This window comes from Bufo gargarizans, chromosome 9, assembly GCF_014858855.1.
Source record: "Bufo gargarizans isolate SCDJY-AF-19 chromosome 9, ASM1485885v1, whole genome shotgun sequence".
In the NCBI taxonomy this organism is placed as follows: Eukaryota; Metazoa; Chordata; class Amphibia; order Anura; family Bufonidae; genus Bufo; species Bufo gargarizans.
In genome coordinates this window covers 106647743-106656289 of record NC_058088.1, presented here as the reverse complement: position 1 = coordinate 106656289, position 8547 = coordinate 106647743, and the positions used below count along the sequence as shown (strand labels likewise).

At 44.8% G+C, this 8547-nt stretch overlaps 1 long non-coding RNA gene across 1 annotated transcript in view; it reads right to left on the bottom strand.

Moving 5' to 3' along the window:
• Positions 1-270: 270 nt before the first annotated feature.
• The window catches only part of LOC122946708, a 61839-nt gene continuing 53562 nt past the window's right edge, over positions 271-8547 (bottom strand). The window contains exons 2-3 of the long non-coding RNA XR_006391254.1: positions 4403-4694; positions 271-419 (exon numbers count right to left, since the gene is read on the bottom strand). This is a non-coding gene — a long non-coding RNA (uncharacterized LOC122946708). The remainder of the gene's footprint in view (positions 420-4402; positions 4695-8547) is intronic.

Below are 8547 nucleotides of genomic sequence, written 5' to 3'. Positions count from 1 at the left end.
GACTACAGAAGCAAAGGTAGTTCTAAGTCATTTGAGTGGCTGACAGAATAATCAATACTTTATTAATGAGGATATGTATTCTAATGGAAATATGTTCAATCAACATACATATATCGGGCACATATTAAAGGTGTTTTATAGGGTTAGTCCTCAATCACACCTCTGTGTCTGTGATGACATCAGTGACAAGATGGTCAGTGGTTCACCTGTCAAGATGTCCGTGAGGGATCCGTGTTTGGTGTGTGTCTGTTATTTGGCCTTCATGTGTCATCCGGATTGCACGGACGCTGGTCAGCTGAAAATTAATTTCAAAAGCTTCTCCCAGCAACGATCCATGAAACATGGTCGAAACACAGATGCCATCCACATTGTTTCCGTGTTTTTTCATGGACCCATAGACTACAATGGGCGTTATGGATCTGTAAATACGGACAAAATTAAATCTTTGATTTACCGACTGTAGTAAATCAAAGATGCGTGAATACACACCTTAAAATCAATGGGTACGTGCGGTGTCCGTGGAGAACGCGGACATCACACGTCTGTGATTCTCTGATATCTGAATAAGGGCTCATGCACACAACCGTAGTTTTGGTTCGCATTTGATCCGTATTTTTGCGGATTGGATGCAGACACATTCATTTCAATGAGGCCGCAAAAGATGCGGACAGCACTTCGCGTGCTGTCCCCATCTGCACGTCCGTTCCACGGCCATGCAAAAAAATAGAACATGTCCTATTCTTGTCTGTCTTGCGGACAAGGCTAAGTCATTTCTACAGAAGAAATAAATGGTGCCTTGCACTTGGCCGGGATCCGTGTTTTGCAGACCGCAAAACACTTATGGCTGTGTGCAAGAGCCCTGAGGCCTAAATCTTAGATCTTTATTTTTTTCTTTAAAGGGGTTGTCCAAAATATTTTTTTGATGACCAATCCTCAGGATAGGTCATCAATATCAGATTGGTGAGGGTCCAACACCTGACACCCCTGCCGATCAGAAGAGAAGGCGCACACGGTGCCAGCGCTGCCTCCTGTTTATTGTTTACCTGCTCGCCATCGCATTCTCATCAGTGTGCAGGTGTAATTACAAGAAGCTGTCCCATTCATTTCAATGGGAAAGCTCATTCCTATACCCTCCTGAGGATAGGTCATCAATAAAAAATAACTTGGACAACCCCTTTAATTTGTAGAGGGTTTGCCTGAGATCTTTCATGATCTCGTACAAGTCCTCTAATTGCCTAAAATAACAAATGATGTTATATTCACCCCCTTCTCCAGCGCTATTCTCTTTGCCACTGGTCCGGTCCTCCTGCCGCTTGTGTACAACCTGCAGCATGCTGGTATACAGCACGTGACAGCTGCAGACAATCAGTGGGTTCTGAGGACAGTGATTGACATGAGCAGTGACGTCACTGTGCACCTCATAGTGTCAGTGATGTGCAGGTGTACAGCACATGGCCGCTGTTAGACCTCTATGTACAATGATTGGCTGCAGTGGTTATGTACCATAGAAAAACCGCGGCAGAACTGGACTAGCACTGCAGAGAAAGACAATATTATTATGACATTTATTTTGGGCAATTAGAGGCCTTGTCCAAGATTTTTAATTATCTCAGACAACCCCTTTAGAGGTCTGTTTACATGAAATGAAATTACTTTTGAAAATGCAAATAAAATAATTGTTGGCTAGAAAAATTGTTAATGTGGATCTGATGGACATTTATATTAGTATGATCCTTGTAGCTGAAAAATTGTACTGCTTCCTTAACGCTGCGTTCACACCTGAGCGTACGGGATGGAGCGATCTGTATGCGCGATTGTATGCGCGTTTACAATCGCGGCTCCGGAACAAGCGAATGCCCATTGTCGCGCGTTCCCGGAAGTCTATGTACGGGAACGCGCGACAAGACGCCCCAAAGAAGCTCCTGTACTTCTTGGGGCGTCGGGCGTTTTACAGCGCGATTGTACACGCTGTAAAACGCTCAGGTGAGAACCATTCCCATAGGGAATTATTGGTTCTTGCCTGTTGAGCGTTTTACAGCGCGTAGGAACACGCTGTAAAATGCTCGGGTGTGAACCCAGCCTTAAGCCCAAACAGGTTTTGCCAATTAACAGGTTAAATTGGGCAATTATCATTGCTATGACTTGGAACCAGTGAATTGCTAATGGGCCTTACTCCATGACATAACACTAATGGCATATTTGTAGCATATAAGTAAGGCCTCATGCACACGACAGTATTTTTTCACGGTCCGCAAAAACGGGGTCCGTAGGTCCAGGATCCGTGACCGTTTTTTCGTCCGTGGGTCTTCCTTGATTTTTGGAGGATCCACTGACATGAAAAAAAAGTCGTTTTGGTGTCCGCTGGCCGTGCGGAGCCAAACGGATCCGTCCTGAATTACAATGCAAGTCAATGGGGACGGATCCGTTTGACGTTGACACAATATGGTGCCATTTCAAACGGATCCGTCCCCATTGACTTTCAATGTAAAGTCTGGAGTCCCTTTTATACCATCGGATCGGAGTTTTCTCCAATCCGATGGTATATTTTAACTTGAAGCGTCCCCATCACCATGGGAACGCCTCTATGTTAGAATATACTGTCGGATATGAGTTAGATCGTGAAAACTCATTTCCGACAGTATATTCTAACACAGAGGTGTTCCCATGGTGATGGGGACGCTTCAAGTTAAAATATACTACAAACTGTGTACATGACTGCCCCCTGCTGCCTGGCAGCACCCGATCTCTTACAGGGGGCCGTGATCAGCACAATTAACCCCTCAGATGCCGCACCTCAGTTTAATCGCTGGGGCTCCGATCAGTAACCATGGCAACCAGGAAGCTACTGCAGCCCTGGTTGCCATGGTTACTTAGCAATAGTACAATAGTAAAAGATTCATACTTACCTGGGAGCTGCGATGTCTGTGTCCGGCCGGGAGCTCCTCCTACTGGTAAGTGACAGTTCATTTAGCAATGCGCCGCACAGACCTGTCACTTACCAGTAGGTGGAGCTCCCGGCCGGACACAGACATCGCAGCAGCCAGCAGGTAAGTATGAATCTTCTACTATTGTACTATTGCTAAGTAACCATGGCAACCAGGGCTGCAGTAGCGTCCTGGTTGCCATGGTTACCGATCGGAGCACCAGCGATTAAACTGGGACTCCGATCGGAACCGCTGCCACCAATGATGGGGGGGGGAAGATGGGAGGCCGCACACTGGCCACCAATGTTGTTAATGCTATAGAGGGAGGGGGGGCCGATGGGGGGCGCACACTGTGCCACCAACTAATTATTACAATAGAGGGAGGAAGGGGCGCACACTGTGCCACCAACGAATTATTACAATAGAGGGAGGAAGGGGGGGCGCACACTGTGCCACCAACGAATTATTACAATAGAGGGAGGAAGGGGGAGGCCGCACACTGTGCCACCAATGACTTATTACAATAGAGGGAGGAAGGGGGGGGCGGGGGGGGGGGGCGCACACTGTGCCACCAATGAATTATTACAATAGAGGGAGGAAGGGGGGGGGGCGCACACTGTGCCACCAACGAATTATTACAATAGAGGGAGGGCGGGGGGGGGGGGGGGCACACACTGTGCCACCAACGAATTATTACAATAGAGGGAGGGAGGGGGGGGCTGATCACGGCCCCCTGTAAGAGAGCGGGTGCTGCCAGGCAGCAGGGGGCAGTCTTGTACACAGTTTGTAGTGTATTCTAACTAGAAGCGTCCCCATCACCATGGGAACGCCTCTGTGTTAGAATATACTGTCGGATATGAGTTTTCACGAAGTGAAAACTTAGATCTGAAAAAGCTTTTATGTAGACGGATCTTCGGATCCGTCTGTATGAAAGTAACCTACGGCCACGGATCATGGACACGGATGCCAATCTTGTGTGCATCCGTGTTCTTTCACGGACCCATTGACTTGAATGGGTCCGTGAACCGTTGTCCGTCAAAAAAATAGGACAGGTCATATTTTTTTGACGGACAGGATACACGGATCACGGTCTCGGCTGCAAAACGGTGCATTTTCCGATTTTTCCACGGACCCATTGAAAGTCAATGGGTCCGTGAAAAAAAACGGAAAACGGCACAACGGCCACGGATGCACACGACGGTCGCGTGCATGAGGCCTAAATCGAGAAAGAATCCAGCAAGCTGCAGTATTTAGTTTGGTCAAATACCGTACAAGGGACGGAAGGGAAGACATCCTGATGCATACTGAACGGATTGCTTTCCATTCAGAATGCATAAGGACAAAACGTATGCGTTTTTTTCCGGTATTGAGACCCTTTGGTATTGAGACCCTTTACTGGATTTCAATACCGGAAAAGAATAACGCTAGTGTGAAAGTACCCTAACCTGTGGGGAGAAGACACTTTCAGCAGTACTTACCTTTCCATTTTTCTCGTGGTTCCTGCATCTACATTATGCAGCTGAACAGAAAGAAAGAAGAGCATATCCAGTTGGGACATCAGTAGAAGAGCCCACAGTCATGTGATCCCAGGAGGGATAGCCGAATTGGCGGAGCATTGGAGGGGTAAGTACTGCTGAAGGTGTATTTTCTCCACAGGTTAGCAGAAAGATCCATTTTTAGTCCAGGCCTGGAGAAGGTCTTCAACTTGTAGTCCTTCCTTATCACTTGCCATGAGTGTTTTTGCATGTATCCTCTGATCAGACAAACTTTCTAAAATAAAAGTAATATTGCAACATTGTTATAATGGGTATAATAATCAAATTATCGTTAATGATTAGTTCTGTTTTCTTCCTATAATGAAGGGGAATATGAACTTGAATGTGTCCTAGTTTTTAGCACTTCATTCTATTTGGAACATATACAATATGGCTCAGAGATCATATGTAGCTATTAAACTATTGGAAACCCTCAGGGGGATTTAGGTAAATTTCATAGGCAGTCTGGTATCAGATCCTGCTATCTATTGTTATGTTAAAGGAGTTGTCTCACTTCAGTAAGTTGCATTTATCATGTAAAGAAAGTTAACACAAGCCACTTCCTAATGTATTGTGTCCATCTTGCCTCCTTTGCTGGCTGGATTAATTTTTCCATCACATTATATACTGCTCGTTTTCATGGTAACAGACCACCCTGCGACCACTCTGCAATCCATCAGTGGTGGTCGTGCTTGCACACTATAGGAATAAGCATCAGTCTCTCTGGTGGCCAGGACCATGGGAGCGCACATAGGCTGGTGCTTTATCCTATATTGTGCAAGCACGACCACCACTGATGGATTGCAGGGTGGTCTGTAACCATGGAAATGAGCAGTGTATAATGGGATAGAAAAATTAATCCAGCCAGCAAAGGAAGCATTATGGATAATCACAATATATTAGTAAGGCCCCTTTCACACGGGCGAGTATTCCGCGCGGATGCGATGCGTGAGTTGAACGCATTGCACCCACACTGAATCCCGACCCATTCATTTCTATGGGGCTGTGCACATGAGCAGTGGTTTTCACGCATCACTTGTGCGTTGCGTGAAAATCACAGCATGCTCTATATTGTGCGTTTTTCACATAACGCAGGCCCCATAGAAGTGAATGGGGTTGCGTAAATATCGCAAGCATCCGCAAGTGAGTGCGGATGCGGTGTGATTTTCACGCACGGTTGCTAGGAGACGATCAGGAAGGAGACCCGATCATTATTATTTTCCCTTATAACATGGTTATAAGGGAAAATAATAGCATTCTGAATACAGAATGCATAGTAAAATAGCGCTGGAGGGGTAAAATAAAATAAAAAATAATTTAACTCACCTTAATCCACTTGATCGCGCAGCCAGCATCTCCTTCTGTCTTCATCTTAGCTGTGTGCAGTAACAGGACCTGTGGTGACATCACTCCGGTCATCACATGGTCCATCACATGATCCATCACCATGGTAAAAGATCATGTGATGGATCATGTGATGACCGGAGTGACGTCACCACAGGTCCTGTTACTGCACACAGCAAAGAAAGAGACAGAAGGAGATGCCGGCTGTGCGATCAAGTGGATTAAGGTGAGTTAAATTTATTTTATTTATTTTTTAACCCCTCCAGCGCTATTTTACTATGCATTCTGTATTCAGAATGCTATTATTTTCCCTTATAACCATGTTATAAGGCAGGCATGTCCAAACTGCGGCCCTCCAGCTGTTCCAAAACTACAACTCCCAGCATGCCTGGATAGCTTACAGCTATTAGGGCATGCTGGGAGTTGTAGTTTTGCAACAGCTGGAGGGCCGCAGTTTGGACATGCCTGTTATAAGGGAAAATAATAGAATCTACAGAACACAGATCCCAAGCCCGAACTTCTGTGAAGAAGTTCGGGCTTGGGTACCAAACATGCGCGATTTATCTCACGCGAGTGCAAAACGCATTACAATGTTTTGCACTCGCGCGGAAAAATCACGCGTGTTCCCGCAACGCACCCGCACATTTTCCCGCAACGCCCGTGTGAAAGGGGCCTAAGTGCCTTGTATTAACTTCCTCTACATGATAAATGCCACTTACTGAAGTGAGACAACCCCTTTAAGGCTTTCCTTTATCACAGATGGTCCCATTTTTTAGGGTGGTAACTTGGGGTAGAAATAATGCACCTATGCCATCTGTATAGAAGGAAACTGAGGAGCACACATGTTCCTGTAAAGCTGAAATTGTATGTGTCTTAGATATAGAGATCTGATTAGAAGCTGACGCAGTGACTAATGTCAATGACTACTTTCTCTGAACAGTTCTATCTAATGTAGTAAAGAGACTGTCCACAATTAGAAAGTATGACTGCTTTGTTCTAAGAACAGTGCCACACCTGCCCACAAGTTGTGTTATTGCAGCCCAGGACAATCCCTCTAACAACACTACAAATAAAATATATATTCCAAATAAAAGGTCATTCTAACAAAGCAGCCTCTGCCCTTGCTCAGCTAATCGGAGCAGCAGCGCAGGCAGTAAATTGTCAGCTCTGGGCTAAATGTCCAGCCCTGCCAATCTACAGGCAGGTGGGCACTTCTTCACCCACAAGGACAGCCCCCATAGGAGAAGAAGTCCTGCTGATAAGACTCTGAATCATGAGCTGATTCATGATTTGCTCATCTCTAGTCAAGAACAGAACTACTTCCGATCTCTGACAAGTTTGGTTATGTTCTGCCCAGGAGAGTCCATTTAACTACTGGAGTCCATATCTTTGAACATCAGCTATGTTTTTTTATACAATAGAAATGTGATTGTCACCTAGAAAATAATTAAGACTGTATATAACAATCCAAATTTTTGGTGAATTGATTCAAGCAAATTTTGGAGAGCGCAAAAAGGAAATTAATAATTTTGTTATTTTTTTAAAGTGAGAAACAAGAGAGAAAAGATATCCTAGGAGACCTCAGAGTGTCATATACAAATGTTCAGGCCAATTCAGGGAGAACCGATTTGAACCTGAAATGATTCAGTCGAACGTTTCGGCCTAATCAAACCCGAAAATAATATTTACAATATGTACATCCTTGTCAGTCACTGTTTTAGCAAAATTCAAACAATGCCCTATTGCCTGCAAATGATTAAAAAAAATAAAGGATCCTATACTCACCTCACTGATCCCCTGCCACTACCATTATGACAGTCCCCAGGTCCCTGATGCACACCACTTCCCACTCCTGTTATGGACACAGCAGGACATGGTTGGGAATGCCACTCAGCCATCCCCTGTGTTGGTCCTAGGTTGTGCTATAGGGTTCTTGCACATTCACTCTCGGCCTCTAAAAGGGCCAGCTCCAGCACATCCTAATTCTTTCCCAGCCTATTGATTGCTGTCCCTGCGTATTTAAAGGCACCTTCCCCAAGGGAAGGGTGCCTGAACTTTAGGTTCCTAGTTTACTAGGTAACCAGTGAAGGTGCATTTTTCTCTCTGTTTGCCCATGTACCGTACTTCTGCCTGATAACTGACTCCAATTCTTTGTTACCTGCCCTGACCTTAGTCTGTTTCTTGTATTGATCCATTGCCACCTGCCCTTGGACTTGTCTCTTTGATATGTTTGAACTCTTCCTGCCCTTATCTCAGCCTGTCTTCTGACTATGAATATTGCCTGTTCCCTCAGGTGTCTCTGACACCCGTGTGTCAGCTGCCAATAAACACAACTTAAATCAAAAAGTTTATATTTCCAGATCAAGTTACATACTGATATATGAGCCCTCCTTCAAGATGACGAACAGCTCAGTTATGTATTGAACTTATAAGTCTATGTATAGTTTCTGCTTGCATTTCATTAGAGGATGTCAGTATTGTCCTTGCAGAGCTGCTGTTTTGAGGTATACTTACAGCCAATATCTTAGATCTTCCTTTTTAATTCTTAAACAATCCTTGTCGTACATGTACGACACAGCATGAAGAGTTCCCACACCCATACAGCCGTTTACGACCACATTGTGGTGTGCTTTTTATCCTGTTACTGCTTGTGAAAATGAAATGTGGGGCTAAAGCAACATTTTATTGGAAAAAATAAATTTTTCATTTTAACAGCCACGTGTTTTTAAATTCTATGAAATGCC